The sequence below is a fragment of the Notolepis coatsorum genome (assembly GCF_963971535.1).
Source record: "Notolepis coatsorum genome assembly, chromosome: 6".
NCBI classification, from domain to species: domain Eukaryota; kingdom Metazoa; phylum Chordata; class Actinopteri; order Aulopiformes; family Paralepididae; genus Notolepis; species Notolepis coatsorum.
The window spans coordinates 177,896,804-177,916,803 of NC_140170.1; positions in this window are offsets into that span (position 1 = coordinate 177,896,804).

A 20,000-nucleotide genomic window follows, 5' to 3' on the forward strand; every position below is an offset into this window, starting at 1 on the left:
ACTGAATACTACATCTATATACTGAATACTACATCTATATACTGAATACTACATCTCCATACTGAATACTACATCTATATACTGAATAATACATCTCCATACTGAATAATACATCTCTATACTGAATATAAAAAGCTGCTTTTTTATATAGCGCTTTTATCCAAATCGCTTTACAATTTGTTACTCACATTTGACCCATTCACTGACACATTCACACACCGACGGCGGAGGCGACCATGCAAGGTGCCGACTTGCTCATCGGGAGCAATTAGGGGCTAAGTGTCTTGCTCAAGGACACATCGACAAGCTGCCCGGGAGGAGCGGGAATCGAACCGGGATCCTCCGGATTGCCAGACGACTGCTCTACCTCCCGAGCCACTGTCGCCCCTCATGAATACTACATCTCTATACTGAATAATACATCTCTATACTGTACACTACGTCTCCATACTGAATATGGCACTTCTCTCTCCCCCTTTCTCTCTCTTTCTCTCACACACAAACATGACAAGCAAGAACTGAAATGTACATCCACAATTCACACACACACACACACACACACACACACACACACACACACACACACACACACACACACACACACACACACACACACACACACACACACGCGCACACACACACACACACACACACACACACGCACACACAACCGTCCCTAGAGTTTTGGGGGCCTCTAGGCAAAGGAATCATTAGCGGGCCCTTCCATACCAGGGTTCTGTTGAAATTACGTTTTGACTTGATGAGTGACATTCGGAGGGCTCTTCTGATTGGCTGACTGACCTCCCTACAAGTCATTAAATAATAAGTATGAATCAAATGAACGTGCGCTTGGTTGGGGGCCCTATTGAGGAAGGACAGGGCCCAAAGCACAGCACCTGGTGTGCCTAGTGGTCAGGACGGTCCTGCACACACACACACACACACACACACACACACACACACACACACACACACACACACACACACGCACACACACACACACACACACGCACACACACACACACACACACACACACACAGTGATGAAGTGAGGCTGACAGTAATCCGATGCCACTGGAAGGTCGAGGCCCCTCCGTCTCCACGGGGATCCAGTTAACAGCGTTACAACCTGGATCACCAGCCGCATTCACACACGCCTCTGAATAAGCCCACATTAATATGCATAATTTACTTGCCTTCAAACACTTCCCGCCACTCTTTTTATTACCCACAAGTCAGCTGTAACCCTATGAACACACACGCATGGGTGCATGCATGCACACACACACGCAGACACACACACACACACGCACGCGCGCACACACACACACACACACATGCTGCCTTGCAACAGTACTGTGTGGTGCTGATCAGTGTTAATTTCGTCAGCTATTTTTTTTTTTAGTTTTAGTCTTAGTCACAAATGCTCTTTTTCGTTATCATATTTAGTCACCTTTATCTATTTTTCGTTTAGTCAAGTTTTAGTCAACTACAGGTCTGAGCATTTTAGTTTGAGTCTTTTTTGTTTAGTTTCGATTTAGTCTTTTTTGTTTAGTCTCGCCACTCAGTTACAGCCTCATAAGTTGGCGTCAGCTTTTTCTGGACAAAAAAAGCTAACGTTAGTGCTAGCTGGTTAGACTCATGTAAGCTATTTAATGTGTTCTATTGTGGTGGGTCAACATAATGCAGCGATCCGTCATGCAGTAATATAGGGAAGAAAGAGGGGAGTTTCCCTTTCTGTATGGTGCTTTATTTCCAGCTCAATATAATTCCAGCTGATAATACGCTAGCTTCACAACAACAACAACAACATCCGGTCCATCCTCCCATATCTCCCGGGGGGAAACAACACCCCCAGCATAACAGCGGTGCCCCTAAGACCATACAACTAGAGCGACACACAAAACCCCAGAACATTACAATCATTCACCCACAGAACGATGTGTTGGGGATAAGGGTTCCGCACGGACAATTATGTTTGTTACTTTCCTGTCTGCAAACGAGTTCCTGTTAGCTAGCAAGTAGCAAGTAAACAGTGTTGACGTAGAAGTTGATGTTGAATAAACGTTTAGCAAGTTACATTTTGTGTCGTTGTTTTTAGTCGACGACATTGCATGAATCATTTACACTGTAGTCACGTTAGTGTCACATGAGCTCCATTAACGTGACGTCTCGTCTTGTTTTCGTCAGGGGAAAAAGCTTTGTTGACGACCATATTTAGTCATAATTTTCGTTGACTAAATTAACACTGGTTGCTGAGTGATCATTAATGTGCCCTTGAGCAAGGCACTTCGTATGGGTGGTTCGTGGTTCTCAGCATGGTGTCCGGACCCCATAGGGAATAGTAGAAGTGTGAGGAGATATAAGAGACCGTTCTGATGTGTCTCTCTCTCTACTGTTATCTCCTCAACCAGGCCAGACAGCTATGGGATTCTGAACTGACTAACAACCAGAATCTTCTCAGACGGGAATCCCCGAGACAAACTCTGCTCAGATGGGAGTCCCTGAGACAAACTCTGCTCAGATGGGAGTCCCTGAGACAAACTCTGCTCAGATGGGAGTCCCTGAAACAAACTCTGCTCAGATGGGAGTCCCTGAAACAAACTCTTCTCAGATGGGAGACCCTGAAACAAACTCTTCTCAGATGGGAGTCCCTGAAACAAACTCTGCTCAGATGGGAGACCCTGAAACAAACTCTGCTCAGATGAGAGTCCTTGAAACAAACTCTGCTCAGATGGGAGTCCCTGAAACAAACTCTGCTCAGATGGGATTCCCTGAAACAAACTCTGCTCAGATGGGAGTCCCTGAGACAAACTCTGCTCAGATGGGATTCCCTGAAACAAACTCTTCTCAGATGGGAGTCCCCGAGACAAACTCTGCTCAGATGGGAGTCCCTGAAACAAACTCTTCTCAGATGGGAGTCCCTGAAACAAACTCTGCTCAGATGGGAGTCCCTGAAACAAACTCTTCTCAGATGGGAGTCCCTGAAACAAACTCTTCTCAGATGGGAGTCCCTGAAACAAACTCTGCTCAGATGGGAATCCCAGAGACAAACTCTTCTCAGATGGGAGTCCCTGAAACAAACTCTGCTCAGATGGGAGTCCCTGAAACAAACTCTGCTCAGATGGGATTCCCTGAAACAAACTCTGCTCAGATGGGATTCCCTGAGACAAACTCTGCTCAGATGAAGAGAGATGAGGGTCCCAGGACTAATGGACCTTAAAGACCCTAACTAAAAACAACTAACTAAGAACCCATAAGGACTTGAAGCCCAAAGTTTAAGACTTGTGACTTACCGCACTTGAGACTTGCCTACCGTGACTCGGGACTTGAGACATATACTTTTGACTTGCAAAAAACTATGACTTGGTCCCACCTCTGCTAAATATTAACTGACGTGGCCGTCCACCAATCAACTGCCTTGAGGCTCTACATCAGTGCTCCTATATCACACTGGAAAAACCTTCTAACCAACTGAAGAATAAATATAAAGCAGCGTTTTGGTTGAATGCAAATGAAGGAAAGAAGTTATTCAAATAGGCCGTAGGGGAACTTGTAATAATGACACACACTATCCTGCACGTCTGTAGGGGGATGTGTTATTTTAATGTATTGTGGTAATTCACTGCAGTTGTTAGTAGCTGAGTTAATCTTACAGCCTTGCTGCATGTAGACACAGTAAGGGATGCCGGGCGTGAACAGATTTAGCTTAAGGTTCATCATAACGCAGTGTTAATTTTGGCAGCTATTTTAATTTTAGTTTTAGTCTTAGTCATGTGTCAAATGCTCCTTTTTCGTTTTCATCATATTTAGTCACCTTCATCTATTTTTCGTTTAGTCAGTTTTAGTCAACTACAGGTCTGAGCATTTTAGTCTTAGTCAGTTTAAGTTTCGATTTTGTCTTTTTTGTTTTAGTCTAGATTTAGTCGCAGAAAACGGATGACATTTTTGTCTAGTTTTCGTTAATGAGGGGAAAAAAGGCATTTTATTCTCTTGTAATGCAATTCTATGTGTCAGTCAAATTCACATTCATTTCTATTGGGATCATAGCCCTCTCCCCACTCCCCCCATAACGTAATGAGTTAAAGATGTAAACAGTTAAAGACCCTCACCAGTCTTAAAATAAGAAAAACAGTAAAGTGAACCGAACGTTTCCACAGTTCATGTGAAGCAGACATGACCCCTGGTTGTACAAAAATAATATATACATATAAAGCATAGAAGTGCTCCACATATATACACCATAAGACATAATCAAACCAATAGTTTTAGTCTTAGTCATGTGTCAAATTCTCCTTTTTCGTTTTCATCATATTTAGTCACCTTGATTTATTTTTCATTTTAGTCAGTTAGTTTTAGTCAACTACAGGTCTGAGCATTTTAGTCTTAGTCAGTTTTAGTCTCGATTTTGACTTTTTTGTTTTAGTCTAGATTTAGTCAGGGGAAAAAGCTTCGTTGACAACCATATTTAGTCATCATTTTCATTGACAAAATTAACACTGATCGTAAGGTAGCATCAAGCACCAGCACTGGGGGAACCGACAGAACCGGCTGGCCACGGCTGGTATTCATATCTGGGGCTGTTTTTGACTAACGACGATGAGCCGTACGGGTCGGGCTGAGCTTCACATCCTCTCGACAAGTCCAATCAAGCTCTGGTCTCCGCCCGGGCCGACCCAAGCATTAGTGAACGGAAGTGGGAATCCATTTTAATTAAACCGACGTGACAAGACGGAGCACCGGGCGCTAAACAGGAATAAGAAAACGGTCTCTTTGTTGTCAGGTTGGCGCGTCTCTCTGCTAAGCCGGCTCGCGTGCTGCCATCTTGATATATGACTTGCCGTGTTCAGACCACACCACTCCATACCCCCCCCCCCCCCAGAGCAGGTGGGGAAGAAACCATATATCAGGCCAGACGTGTCCTTAAAGACCCAAGGCGGCAGCTCAATGACTCTTCATAATGCGGACATGATTGTATTTTAGCTGATGTATCTTGTTGTGGATACTTGCGTCTGCAACTTGTATGTCAAGGGCTCTCTTGACAAAGTTACTGTCAGTGGGACACGCTGATTAAAAGAAGCTTAAACACTAAATACAATTCTGTGCAGTTTGTATGAGAGGAGTGTAAAGGAACACAGCAAAATTATGCGGAATGCGCTTACCGTCTTCTCCAGACTTCTCAAAACACCTCTCCCTGAGTTTTAAGCTAGGCTAGTGGGTCCATGTCCCGTATGTCCATCCCTCTACCCGCCGGAGGTGTTTGAGATCAGAGAGAGTACTGACAGTACTGAGCCTGCGTAGCCCAAGGTTGGGTGCTACCAGTGGTGGGGGCCATTTCCACCCTACATTGTGGGGAGCGCTTTGAGTGTCTAGAAAAGCGCTATATAAATGTAGAGCCATTGTGAAATCCGCGTTCACGGAATCGCGGACGGAATCACGGAATTTAACAATAAAAATGGAATCAACTGCAAAACGTGGAATATTGCAGAATTTGGCCTAATCTGGACTGAAATTCCGTTTTTGGGTGGAACGTTTGTGCAAAGCAAACAGGACCGGGGAGGCGGGGACTGCTGCGTGTTACACACAACACAGCAGTGTCCAATCGTCTCGCTGCTTCGGTGTTAACGCCGTCAAGAAGCTAAGAAATTCCGCAATAAGCCCTAAATTCAGAGCAGAGCAGTATCCTAATGACTTTTATGCTTCAGTCGATAAGGTGTTTTGCTAATTCTGTCAACATACCCCGTGGACTGGACCCGCAAAAACACGTGCGAAGATCACTCTCCAAAAGCCATGTCAGGAACAAGGACCGTGCTTCCCAAAACACACCAGCTCTCTAACGATGATCTCTGGTGATCACAATAGATACAGCTAGAGGGCGAGGCTAATCACTGACACTATTGTGATTTAAATAGCTATGTAACGTTACAGTACATAGGACTATAGATGGAAATTATAGCTTCTTGCTAAATCTGGTGCACCCATCTATTTTCTGATTGTCAGTAGGCCTACACACTGTCCTTTATAAATGAAATAAACTAAAGGTGCATAAATGATGCATTACTATATTCCATCACAATAGAATAGATATAGCTAGGGTACTGACATTGTGATAACTTGAAATGTGAATTTTTATTTTGTCACAATATTATTTGAAAAATATTGTGTAAAATGTAACTTTTTTTTTAAATTTTTTTATTATTGATCTTTTCCCCCTCCTTTTTCCTCCGATTCTCTCCCATTCCAATGTTAGTCATTATGCCAATTCCCAATCCCCTTCCTGGTCGCTGCGCACTTACCCCCCACAGTCGGTCTGGGAGAGTGGAGGCTATCACGTGCTTCCTCCTCCGACACACGTCTAGCCAATCAACCGCTTCTTTTCACCTGGCAGCGCGGACTCTCACTGAGAGGGTGTAACGTGTGGAAGGATCACACTACCCCCCTTAGATCCTATCCGCGCTGAGCGAATCCAGCGTCTCCGGTGTTGGTGACGAACGCAATCTGCCCTGTAACTGTATTTCTGAGTTGCAGCACTTAAAAACATTAAATGGACTGTTATATCTTATTAAATTGTGGACATCTATTCATTCCCACGTATTAGACACTTTCTGATGGTAAAATGGGCGTAAAAGGCTAAATACAGAATTCTGAAATATTTAAATGGAAAAAACGGAATTTGGGAAAAAATAAAATGGAATTTGGAAAATAATAAAATGGATTTCATATGGCTCTAATAAATTTAATGAATTAATTAAGCATTACATCACGCGCAGGAGTGGGTTGTGACAATTAGACCATGCCTAGGGGTGGTCTAATTGTCACAACCCATGACTACAAGTGGTATAATGCTTTTATACAACTGGCACATTAATCCAACCTTATTGCTATACAATAAACACACATTAATTGAAGATTTATTGAAAAAACCATCCGCCAGAAAAAGTAGTTCCCACAAAAAAAAAGGGAAGTTGCCTCCATGTGGAAGCAGCTCGGAAGTGCATTCAACTGTTCTCAGTAGGACATCCAACAAACTAACACATCCAACTGTCTTTCAACTAGGCATCCAACAAACTAACACATCCAACTGTCTTTCAACTAAGACATCCAACAAACTAAGACATCCAACTGTCTTCCACCTAGGCATCCAACAAACTAAGACATCCAACTGTCTTTCACCTAGACATCCAACAAACTAACACATCCAACTTTTCTTTAGTTTTTAACCTACTTTCTATAGAACTTCATTCTTAGATGCTTCTATAGAAAGTTGGTAAAACAAATAAAAAAAAAGTTTTCTTTGCCCTATAGGAAAATAAAGTTTTCTTTGCCCTATATAGGGGGGGGGGGGGGGGGGGGTTCTTTGCCCTATAAGAGTTTTTTTTAAACCTACTTTCTATAGAAGCAGTTGGGAGGTGCACTGTTTTAAGTGAGCGTGCGTTATTGAATTGATTGATTGCTAATTGTATTACTGTACACCTTGTTTCCAACTGGTTAAGTTTAGGCCCTCTTTCGAATTTGGTTAAAGGACGACTCCACTTTTTTTGGAAATTAGCTTATTTAACATCTTCCCTGGAGTTAGACAAGAAGATGCATACCTTTTTTGTCTCTGTGCGTGCATTTTAGCTTTGGGAATAGACGCTCCGTTAGCATAGCTTAGCTTCATCACTGGAAGTGGGGGAGGACAGTAGCCTTACAGTGCCTTACAGTGTATTGCAAGGTCTGACATTGACCAAACTTGATATGCATGACCTTGGTGGGCTCTAGGTCAACTCCTGAAAAGGGGGTCAATGTCAGACCTTGCAATCAAAAGTTAGGGGGCGCACTGAAATTATGGCAAGGGTTATTAGCCCCCTAACTTTGATTGCAAAGTCTGACATTGACCCCCTTTTCAGGAGTTGACCTAGAGCCCACCAAGGTCATGCATATCAAGTTTGGTCAATGTCAGACCTTGCAATACACTGTAAGGCACTGTAAGGCTACTGTCCTCCCCCACTTCCAGTGATGAAGCTAAGCTATGCTAACGGAGCGTCTATTCCCAAAGCTAAAATGCACGCACAGAGACAAAAAAGGTATGCATCTTCTTGTCTAACTCCAGGGAAGATGTTAAATAAGCTAATTTCCAAAAAAAAGTGGAGTCGTCCTTTAAGGTTAGAGTTTAGAATCAGGGCTGGTGGTCTATCGCCCTGCTCTAAAGACAAACTCTAACCTTAACCAACTTCGAAAGAGGGCCTAAACTTAACCAGTTGGAAACAAGGTGTACAGTAATAAAATTAGCAATCAATTAATCAATTCAATAGTCCACGCTCACTTAAAACAGCGCACCTCCCAGCTGCTATAGAAAGTAGGTAAAATTTTTGTTTTGTTTTTTGCAATTAATCAATCAATCAATCAATCAATTTGCACGATTTTTATTTTGTTCCACAATTACTCATGACCCATCAATTACATCATCCAACATTGTTTAAGCAACTAAGACATTCACCGTGACAGAATCGTTTTCAATTTAGTCTTTATGACCCTATCACCATTATCCTTTCGTAATGTTTCCTGTCCAGTTTGTCCGCCATCTTGCTTTAATTACTAAAACCACGAACCGACGGAGTGATTGTAATTCGGTTGTGGGCGGGTTCTGGGACCATGAGCGTGGGTTATAAGAAATAACCACGTGTAACTTGACTGTTTCAGCCAATCAGAATCGAGAAATTTGCATGCTGTTGTATAATTATTAAGAGAGCAAGGAGAGTACTGAGAGTAGGAGAGAGCAGGGAGAGTACTGAGAGTAGAAGAGAGCAGGGAGAGCACTGAGAGTAGAAGAGAGCAGGGAGAGCACTGAGAGTAGAAGAGAGCAGGGAGAGCACTGAGAGTAGAAGAGAGCAGGGAGAGTACTGAGAGTAGAAGAGAGCAGGGAGAGCACTGAGAGTAGAAGAGAGCAGGGAGAGCACTGAGAGTAGAAGAGAGCAGGGAGAGCACTGAGAGTAGAAGAGAGCAGGGAGAGCACTGAGAGTAGAAGAGAGAGCAGGGAGAGCACTGAGAGTAGAAGAGAGCAGGGAGAGCACTGAGAGTAAGAGAGAGAGAGCACTGAGAGTAGAAGAGAACAGGGAGAGCACTGAGAGTAAAAGAGAGCAGGGAGAGCACTGAGAGTAGAAGAGAGCAGGGAGAGCACTGAGAGTAGAAGAGAGCAGGGAGAGCACTGAGAGTAGAAGAGAGAGCAGGGAGAGCACTGAGAGTAGAAGAGAGCAGGGAGAGCACTGAGAGTAGAAGAGAGCAGGGAGAGCACTGAGAGTAGAAGAGAGAGCAGGGAGAGCACTGAGAGTAGAAGAGAGCAGGGAGAGCACTGAGAGTAGAAGAGAGAGCAGGGAGAGCACTGAGAGTAGAAGAGAGCAGGGAGAGCACTGAGAGTAGAAGAGAGCAGGGAGAGCACTGAGAGTAGAAGAGAGCAGGGAGAGCACTGAGAGTAGAAGAGAGAGAGCAGGGAGAGAGCACTGAGAGTAGAAGAGAGCAGGGAGAGCACTGAGAGTAGAAGAGAGCAGGGAGAGCACTGAGAGTAGAAGAGAGCAGGGAGAGCACTGAGAGTAGAAGAGAGCAGGGAGAGCACTGAGAGTAGAAGAGAGCAGGGAGAGCACTGAGAGTAGAAGAGAGAGCAGGGAGAGCACTGAGAGTAGAAGAGAGTAGGGAGAGCACTGAGAGTAGAAGAGAGCAGGGAGAGCACTGAGAGTAGAAGAGAGCAGGGAGAGCACTGAGAGTAGAAGAGAGTAGGGAGAGCACTGAGAGTAGAAGAGAGCAGGGAGAGCACTGAGAGTAGAAGAGAGCAGGGAGAGCACTGAGAGTAGAAGAGAGCAGGGAGAGTACTGAGAGTAGAAGAGAGCAGGGAGAGCACTGAGAGTAGAAGAGAGCAGGGAGAGCACTGAGAGTAGAAGAGAGCAGGGAGAGCACTGAGAGTAGAAGAGAGCAGGGAGAGCACTGAGAGTAGAAGAGAGCAGGGAGAGTAAGAGAGAGCAGGGAGAGCACTGAGAGTAGAAGAGAGCAGGGAGAGTAAGAGAGTAGAAGAGAGCAGGGAGAACACTGAGAGTAGAAGAGAGCAGGGAGAGCACTGAGAGTAGAAGAGAGCACTGAGAGTAAGAGAGAGAGAGCACTGAGAGTAGAAGAGAGAGCAGGGAGAGCACTGAGAGTAGAAGAGAGCACTGAGAGTAAGAGAGAGAGAGCACTGAGAGTAGAAGAGAGAGCAGGGAGAGCACTGAGAGTAGAAGAAAGCACTGAGAGTAAGAGAGAGAGAGCACTGAGAGTAGAAGAGAGAGCAGGGAGAGCACTGAGAGTAGAAGAGAGAGCAGGGAGAGCACTGAGAGTAGAAGAGAGAGCAGGGAGAGCACTGAGAGTAGAAGAGAGCAGGGAGAGCACTGAGAGTAGAAGAGAGAGCAGGGAGAGCACTGAGAGTAGAAGAAAGCACTGAGAGTAAGAGAGAGAGAGCACTGAGAGTAGAAGAGAGAGCAGGGAGAGCACTGAGAGTAGAAGAGAGAGCAGGGAGAGCACTGAGAGTAGAAGAGAGAGCAGGGAGAGTACTGAGAGTAGAAGAGAGCAGGGAGAGTACTGAGAGTAGAAGAGAGCAGGGAGAGCACTGAGAGTAGAAGAGAGAGCAGGGAGAGCACTGAGAGTAGAAGAGAGTAGGGAGAGCACTGAGAGTAGAAGAGAGCAGGGAGAGCACTGAGAGTAGAAGAGAGCAGGGAGAGCACTGAGAGTAGAAGAGAGCAGGGAGAGCACTGAGAGTAGAAGAGAGCAGGGAGAGCACTGAGAGTAGAAGAGAGCAGGGAGAGCACTGAGAGTAGAAGAGAGCAGGGAGAGCACTGACAGTAGAAGAGAGAGCAGGGAGAGCACTGAGAGTAGAAGAGAGCAGGGAGAGCACTGAGAGTAGAAGAGAGCAGGGAGAGCACTGAGAGTAGAAGATAGCAGGGAGAGCACTGAGAGTAGAAGAGAGCAGGGAGAGCACTGAGAGTAGAAGAGAGCAGGGAGAGCACTGAGAGTAGAAGAGAGTAGGGAGAGCACTGAGAGTAGAAGAGAGCAGGGAGAGCACTGAGAGTAGAAGAGAGCAGGGAGAGCACTGAGAGTAAAAGAGAGCAGGGAGAGCACTGAGAGTAGAAGAGAGCAGGGAGAGCACTGAGAGTAGAAGAGAGCAGGGAGAGCACTGAGAGTAGAAGAGAGCAGGGAGAGCACTGAGAGTAGAAGAGAGCAGGGAGAGCACTGAGAGTAGAAGAGAGCAGGGAGAGCACTGAGAGTAGAAGATAGCAGGGAGAGCACTGAGAGTAGAAGAGAGCAGGGAGAGCACTGAGAGTAGAAGAGAGCAGGGAGAGCACTGAGAGTAGAAGAGAGTAGGGAGAGCACTGAGAGTAGAAGAGAGCAGGGAGAGCACTGAGAGTAGAAGAGAGCAGGGAGAGCACTGAGAGTAGAAGAGAGCAGGGAGAGCACTGAGAGTAGAAGAGAGCAGGGAGAGCACTGAGAGTAGAAGAGAGCAGGGAGAGCATTGAGAGTAGAAGAGAGAGCAGGGAGAGCACTGAGAGTAGAAGAGAGCAGGGAGAGCACTGAGAGTAGAAGAGAGCAGGGAGAGCACTGAGAGTAGAAGAGAGCAGGGAGAGCACTGAGAGTAGAAGAGAGCAGGGAGAGCACTGAGAGTAGGAGAGAGCAGGGAGAGCACTGAGAGTAGGAGAGAGCAGGGAGAGCACTGAGAGTAGAAGAGAGCAGGGAGAGCACTGAGAGTAGAAGAGAGCAGGGAGAGCACTGAGAGTAGAAGAGAGAGCAGGGAGAGCACTGAGAGTAGAAGAGAGAGCAGGGAGAGCACTGAGAGTAGAAGAGAGCAGGGAGAGCACTGAGAGTAGAAGAGAGAGCAGGGAGAGCACTGAGAGTAGAAGAGAGAGCAGGGAGAGCACTGAGAGTAGAAGAGAGCAGGGAGAGCACTGAGAGTAGGGTAGGTTGGGAGGACCGCATACCGCTCTCTTCTAATCTTCAACCTCAGTGTCTTACGAGTTCAAATAAAAGTTAGAAATTAAATGAAATTTTTTAAACTTTCCATACTCCATGTATTAATTGATTGATTGAAAACTTTATTAACAGATTGCAGAATGGGTACAATACAGTACGGCTCAATACAAAACAAAGGATGCAGACCAGAAAAAGACTTCCGTCTTGTTTACATCGGGGTCCCCTGGAATGTAGTTGTTTCCAATTACCCAACAGGGGTCTTCCCCGAAAAATGTGGGAACCACTGATACAAATACAAAGGGTTTGTATTTGTACACGTATACACACCATTGGTATAATCCCCACTGGTGACAGGGATTTTTACCCCCCCCCCCCCACACACACACACACACACACTAACTAACACGAGTTTACAGCAAGGTAAGAGACCTCTCGTACCACAGAGCACCACCTCAACATGGCTCTGGTCTGCGGCGATGTGTGATTTGTGAGAGTGTTTATAATGCAGTAGCTGAGAGAGAGTCTGCTGCTGAAATTAAACTATAAGTCACTGCTTTGGGCTGCAGCTGCACTTTAGATATGCATGAGGCATGGGCGGCTAGGAAGGCATGCGCACACACGCGCGTGCACACACACACACACACGCATGCACGCACACACACACACACACGGACACACACACGCACACACACACGCACACAAGTGGGCTGGCACCATTACTTTTAACCTGTGGATAACAAAGCCAATCTAATCACATCTCAGAATCACCCTTCACACATTCCTCCCTCCCTTCCTTCCTTCCTTTCTCCTTTCCTTCATTTCCCCTTCCTTCCTTTCTCCTTTCCTTCCTCCCCCCCTACCTTCCTTCCTCCCTCTCTTCCTCCCTTTCTTCCTTCCTACCTCCCTTCCTTCTTCCCTCCCTCCCTTCCTACCTCTATTCCTCCCTTCCTACCTCCATTCCTCCCTCCCTCCCTTCCTCCCTTGCAAGAGTCATTTGACAAGCCGTTCTGACAAGACGTTCACTCACACGTCTGAATGAATGGAAGATGACAATTTTGTATTATCAAGCTGAATTTCTGCGGCACACACGTTACAACAACCGCTGTGGAATACTCATTTTCCGTGAGATTTTTATAAACTTTGGACCTGTACTACATAAGACGTCAGGCTATGGAACCGTTATGTTTTCCAGCTCCTACCTCTCAGCTGGAACTTAAAAACAGGCATCTGACAACCACTAAACATTTAGTGTGTAGTATAATAAGTAAATATATTTAATATATAATAAATCGCAAATAACTTTTTTTCTTAGCCTGGTTTGTTCATACAGAATACTGTCACGTCGGATACATGAAAGTTGTAATAAGATATTTAAATATAAAAGAGATGAAACACTTTTGACGGTATTTATTATAAAAAGTGAATAAGCAAGGTATTATAAAAAGTGAATAAGCAAGGTACAATTGAAATCTAGTTGGTACAACCGTCCGGTCGTGTAGAAAAGAAAATGCAGTCAAGTCAGTGTAGTCTAGTCAGTGAAGTCCAGTCCGTCCAACAGTCTCGTCCGTGGAGTCCAGTCAGTCCGTCCAGTCCGTGAAACCGTGTCCAGTGCAAGTCAAAGCAGAGAAGAAGGCAGAGAAGTCCCTCCTTCCCCGTCAGGGTGTTTTTTATTAGCTGCCCCAATAGTCCAGTGTGTATGTGGTCTCTGTCCTGCGTGCATGTCGTGTGTATTGGTCAGCCTGTATGTCTGCCGTGCATGAGTGCGTGGTAGTGGTACGCACATTCACGTGCACATATGTGCGTGTGTGTGTCTGTCTGTCTTTATTGATAACGATCTGTGATTGATGGAGAGTGTGGTATTTGACCAGTACCTGACCGGGATTTTTATAATCCTTTGGGCGGTCGTATATTAGTGACTTGTGGCATTTTGTGACAATGAGTTGGATTATTTGATCTGGGCTAATCTGGCGAGATCCCTCACCAAAGGTTCTAATGGATTTAAGTGGATACACTGATTGTGATCTGGTCTGGAGGTTTGCCAGATGCAGCAGTGTCCAGCGTGAAGTCAATGTGTGTGTGTGAAGGGGGAGGGATGTGCTGTGTAGAGGAATGTATCTATGTGTCTCCTACAGTGTTATGGAGAATTGCTACGTGGCCTATGTGCTGTGTCTTAATTTAGTAATTATTTATCAATACTGAAAAAATAAGAGAAATTGAGATCAATCAAGAGTTTTTTTTTTCAATGGTCAACTGTTCTGGCCTTTTATTTTTACCTTGAAAGTGCTTGAGTTTACAAAAGGTCCTTTGCGCTATATATATTATTCCTAAAATTGCTGCACTTTGTTAAAAATTGCATTGGTCTGTGTAGTAGCTAATACAGGATTTTGCTGCTTAAACGTATGTATAATGTATATTAATTGATTCACTCGTATACCAAAATCCATTTGAATTGAAACATTTAGCTTTTCGCATTAAATATTGATATGCGATTAAAATGCAATTACTTTAGATTAATTAACTATAAAGTCTTGAATTAATTAGATCGTTTTTTTTAAGTCCCCCCCATTTTTCTTTTGTTTCACAATGGGTCATGACAAACCAATTACATAATCCAACATATGTGTAACGAACTAACATATTCCAGTTGACTATCTTTTTTGGAGGATTCGTTCAAAATATATTCATACTTCCATTTGTCTATCTATGGCAGATTCATTCAGTCTCATTCAGAAAAAAATTAAAAAGTAATTCGGTTGTGGGAGGGATCTGGGGTCACATGGAGTGTGTTATACGAAATAACAACGTCTAACTTGATTGTTTCAGCCAATCAGAATCAAGAACTTTTCATGCCATTGTATAATCTCTCTTCCTTGCCTCCTCTCACTATATATTCTCTCTTCCTTGCCTCCTCTCACTATATATTATCTTCCTTGCCTCCTCTCCTTATACTGTATATTGTTATGTTGTAAATACTTGGAATAATCAGACAACACATTGTTGCAGCTAAGCGGTGTTTACTCAACTGAAGACACATGCAAGGTAACGTACATCAGAACATCAACGTCACATTCGGCTATATGCCGTAACGTGAATCTCAACACATGAACACGTCACTGTTGCAATAGTCAGAACACTGGTTAAAGTTCTGGCACTCGCTAGAGTACCAGACGTAACATTTCCCCCCCTTCACTCAACCTAGGAGTGATACTCAGTCTCAAAGTCATTCAACGGCGGAGGTCCCGCAGCCTCAGGCTGAGCCGCAGGTGCTGGGGCTGCAACATCATTGAATTGTCTGTCCTGAAGAGCTATAGCCGCGGGCACACCCTGTCCCGGGGCAGAGGGAGCCTGCACCCTGCACAGTCGGCCAGCATGCCAACGCGTGCCATCAGCCAGCCTGAATGAGGCCGGGCCAAGCTGCTGTCTGACCTGGACCGGGTCTGACCAGAATGACCGGAGCTTGTTGTCCCGGTGGGGTCGCCGAATCCTGACCCAGTCTGAGACGGCGATGGTAGGTGGTTTCGCATGTCGGGTCCTGTCGAAACGGTCCTTCATCCGGCGCTGGTGTGTGTCGACTGTGGCTTGAAGCGGGTGGGCTGGAGCCTGAGCCGGAGTAGGGCGCAGCCTGTCCAGGGGCAGCTGAAACTCACGCCCTAGCATGAGGGAGGCTGGGGAGACGCATGTGGTGGTGTGTTGAGTAGCCCTGTAGTCTGTTGCGTCTGTTGGAGACCGTTGATGAATGTGCACCCTTGTGCCAGGTGGGCCCTGATGCCATTCTTCAGGGATTGGTTCAGCCGTTCCACACCCCCGTTCGCAGCCGGGTTGTAGAACACCATGCGGATATGACGTATCCCCTTACCCCCCCAGGTAGGAGGCCAGTTCGTGGGAGATCATTTGGGGGCCATTGTCCATCGTGATTCTCTTGGGCAGGCCCCAGCGTGTGAACAGGGACTCGAGAATCTCAATCAGCACCCCGGCTGTGACCGAGCCCACGGGCGCCACCTCAGGCCATTTGGAGTGGAGGTTGTGGACCACAACCAGGAAACGCTGATGATGCGGTACCCCGTGCAGTTCACCACAGACGTCGAGCTGCAGGTGCTCCCAGGGTTGGGACGGCCAGTCCAATGGCTGCATGGGTGGGGGTGGGGCTGGGGCCCTGGTCTTCCCGCTCAGAAGACAGGCAGTACAGTCCTTGACCAGGGTCTCGATTTCCCTGCCGATGCCTGGCCACCACACCAAGTCACGACACCGCTGTTTGAGCCTGACTATGCCCAAGTGGCCCTCGTGCGCCATAGCAAGGACACGCGCCCGAAGGACACTCGGGACCACAGTACAGAGCCCACAAGCGACGCAGGAGTCGTTCCAGCACGACAACTCGTCCCGGAGTCTGCTATAGGGAAGCAGCTCGTCAGGTGTCCTCGCCGGCCAACCCTGCCTGATGTAGGTTGAGAGCGCAGAGAGGACAGGGTCAGCAGACGAGGCGTCCTGGAGCTCCTGCAGCGACACTGTCTCTTGGAGGGGAGTGTGGAGGAGCTGGACCAGGTCATGCTCAGCCTGGTCCCGATCTGGAGTCGAGGGCGGGGCCGTGGGGGGACTGGGGATGGCGCGTGACAGTAGGTCAGCTACTACATTGTCCCGGCCTGGCGTGAACTGCAAGCCGAAGTTGTACTGCTGCAGGCGGTCAGCCCAGCGGTTTGTGGCCGGTGCCTGACGTGGTGAGAAGGGTAGTGAGAGCCTGGTGGTCCGTCCTAAGCGTGAATGAGCGGCCGTAGAGGTACATATGCCAGCACTCACATGCCCAGATGCAGGCCAGGGCCTCTCGAGTACCTCTGTTCTGTGGGGCTATGGGCCCGTGAAGCGAAAGCGACCGGTCTCTCCACTCCCCTGTGCAGCTGTGACAGTACTGCACCAACGACTGCGGCATCACACGTGACGAGGGTGGTGCTGTCTAGGTCTAAAAACGCCAGGACTGGTGATGAGGTGAGCTGGGACTTGAGGAGGCGCACAGCATTCAAGCAGACGGGCGTCCAGAGCCAGGGCTCGCCCTTCTTCAACAGCTTCTGCAGTGGTGCAGTTGTGGCGGAGTAATGTGGCAGGAAGCGGAGATAGTATGCCGTCATGCCCAGGAAAGAGGCCGCCTGGGCCGCTGAGGTGGGCTCTGGGACACGGTGTATGGCCTCTGTGTTTGACTGGAGCGGGTACATGCCGTCAGCCGAGAGGCGGAACCCAACAAAGTCAATGGTCGTGGTGGCAAAGACACACTTCTCGCCGTTGAGTGTGAGGTGGTGCTTCGCCATCGCACTTAAAACTATGTGGAGGCTCGTGTCGTGACTCTCGGCGGTGGCCCAGTGCACCACGATTTCATCAAGGTAGATGGCCACCCCGGGGATCCCGGCGAAGACGGAGGCCATGATCTTTTGGAAGCAGCTGGGGGCGGAGCTTAAGCCAAAAGCCATGCGTTTGTAACGGAAGACCCCCCTGTGGGTGATGGAACGCGGTGAGGTTGTGGCTCTCTGGGTGTAGTGGCACCTGGAGGTACCCCTGACGAAGGTCCAGTTTAGAGAACACCTTGGACCCGTGGAACTGGGCAATGAGCTCCTCTGTGGTTGGCAGGGGGTATTTATCAGGGAGGATGGCCTTGTTTACCGTTCTCAGGTCCACGCAGAGTCGCAGCCCCCCTGACTCCTTCTTTGCTACCACCAAGTTGGAGATCCAGGGCGACGTGTTTACCTGTTTGATGATGTCGTCGTCCAGCATCTTCTGTAACTTGGTGGCGATGTTATCACGGAGAGCCAGGGGGGAACGGCGAAGGGGCTGGATGACCGGAGTCACTTTTTGGTCGAGCAGGGGCTGGTGAGCGAAGACCTGGAGGCAGCCCACGCCGTTGAACAGTGCAGGCCACTGTTACTGCCAGGAGACAGCGGTGTGGATCTCTGAGCCTGTGGTGTCCAGCAGAGAGAAACCGAGGCCACTGAAGAGGTCGAGGCCGAGGAGGTTGGTCCCTCGGCGTGCAATGTCTTTTCTCAGTGTTCAATATGAGTTGGTCTCATTTCATCTCGGCCATATGCCGTAACGTGAATCTCAACACATTAACACGACACTGTCAGAACACTGGTTAAAGTGCTGGCACTCGCACCAGACGGATATATATATATATATTATCTCTTCCTTGCCTCTCCATTCTCTCTTCCTTGCCTCCTCCCTCTCTGCTTCTCTCTACCTTCACTTCCTGTGAAATAATCTAATCATTCCAAGCAGCTGCATCTGAAATTAAAGTAGAATTATATGCTTTAGGCTGCAGGTGACCTGATGTAGGGATGAGGCATGTTAGACATAATGAGACAGGCTGTCCATCCATCTATATTACCATCCATCCATCTATATTACCATCCATCATCTATATTACCATCCATCCATCTATATTACCATCCATCCATTTATATTACCATCCATCCATCTATATTACCACCCATCCATCCATATTACCATCCATCCATCGGTTTTGAAGTCACGGTTCATTTCGGTACAGTGGGGGAAAGAATGTGGCTTTCCATGTGCCACTCAGGGGTACGCAGTGTGCAGTTACTGTTAAGTAGGGCTGTCAACGAATATTCTATATGCTAATTAATTAAATTTTATATTAGATTGTGAAAAAAACAGGTCTTCTAGGTAGGTAGATTGTTTGCGTTCGCCATACTATGAGGCTATGCTAAATTGCAGCTAATCTCTCAGTGGTGTGCGTTGGCTGAACAAACAACATTCTGCCATTTTTGGGAGGGGGGGGGGGGCTTTTGAGTTTTAAACTAAGTTCTGCATGCAAAAAAAGTTTTACCATTTTACCATCCATCCATCCATCTCAGTGATTCCCGCTGCATGTTAATACTTTGGGGGGCCCCCAAAGTATAATGGCTCCCCCCAAAGTATAATTTGTGTTTTTTATTTTATTTTTTTTACTCAGTGAGCACACATTTGCATTTGCATTGGTCGCAATGCGTGCTCAGTGAGTAAAAAAATAACCATAAATTATACTTTGGGGGGAGCCACCCATAAATAGAGATGTTCCGATACCATTTTTTCCTTCCCGATCCGATTCCGATACCTAAGCTTTGGGTATCGGCCGATACCGATACTGATCCGATACCAGTGCATACATAAAAAAATTAAATAAAGTATATTATATAAATTATACATTTCTTTTAATTAAATTTTTTTTACGTTACAACTAACCTAAAGTTAGTTTAGGTTCGTGTTAACGTTAGATAATGTACAAAATAAACGTATTTCCGCTGCTATAGACGTCGCTCTTTTATTTTGGAACCCCCCCGACCGGAATTATTACCCTCGTTATCTGCTTGAGTGTCCGGTTGTTGGTTTTCGTTAGCTACAGTAGCAGCATATCAACACCAGCCATGGGAATACTGTTTTCTAAATTGGGGAGGCTTTTAATCGTCAAGGTAAGAGGATTTTAAGTCATGGTATCCATAAACTTCAATCGGTTCGGATCCTTTCGTGACTGTAGGGAACTTGAGGGTACAAGTCTGACCCACTTCCAGTGATGAAGCTAAGCTAAGCTAACGGAGCAGGCGTTCCCTAAGCCTAACGCACGCACAGAGACAACAAAGGTATGTATCTTCTTGTCTAACTCCAGGGAAGATGGCAAATAAGCTAATTTCCCAAAATGTTGGCGTTTTCCTTTAACACTTAAAGACCTAGACACCATCACCAGTTGTAGGTTGTCTGAAGTGCAGTGTCACTATGAGAATTCACTAGAATGCCCCCCCCCCCCGAGTCATTCCCCCCGAAGTATATTTAATTTCTGCGGGAATCACTGCATCTATATTATTTACCATCCATCCATCCTTCCTCTCGTTCCTCCAGTCGTCCCCAGGACACAGAGGAACAGAGGCTGCTAACAGAGTGAGGCACTGAGCCATGCTGCCATGAGCCTGTCAAGGCATAGGTTCAAGTCCACTCCCCAGAGAATGCTCTCTTCTGTTCTCTCTCTGACTTATTCTCTCTCTCTCTCTTATTTCTCTCCC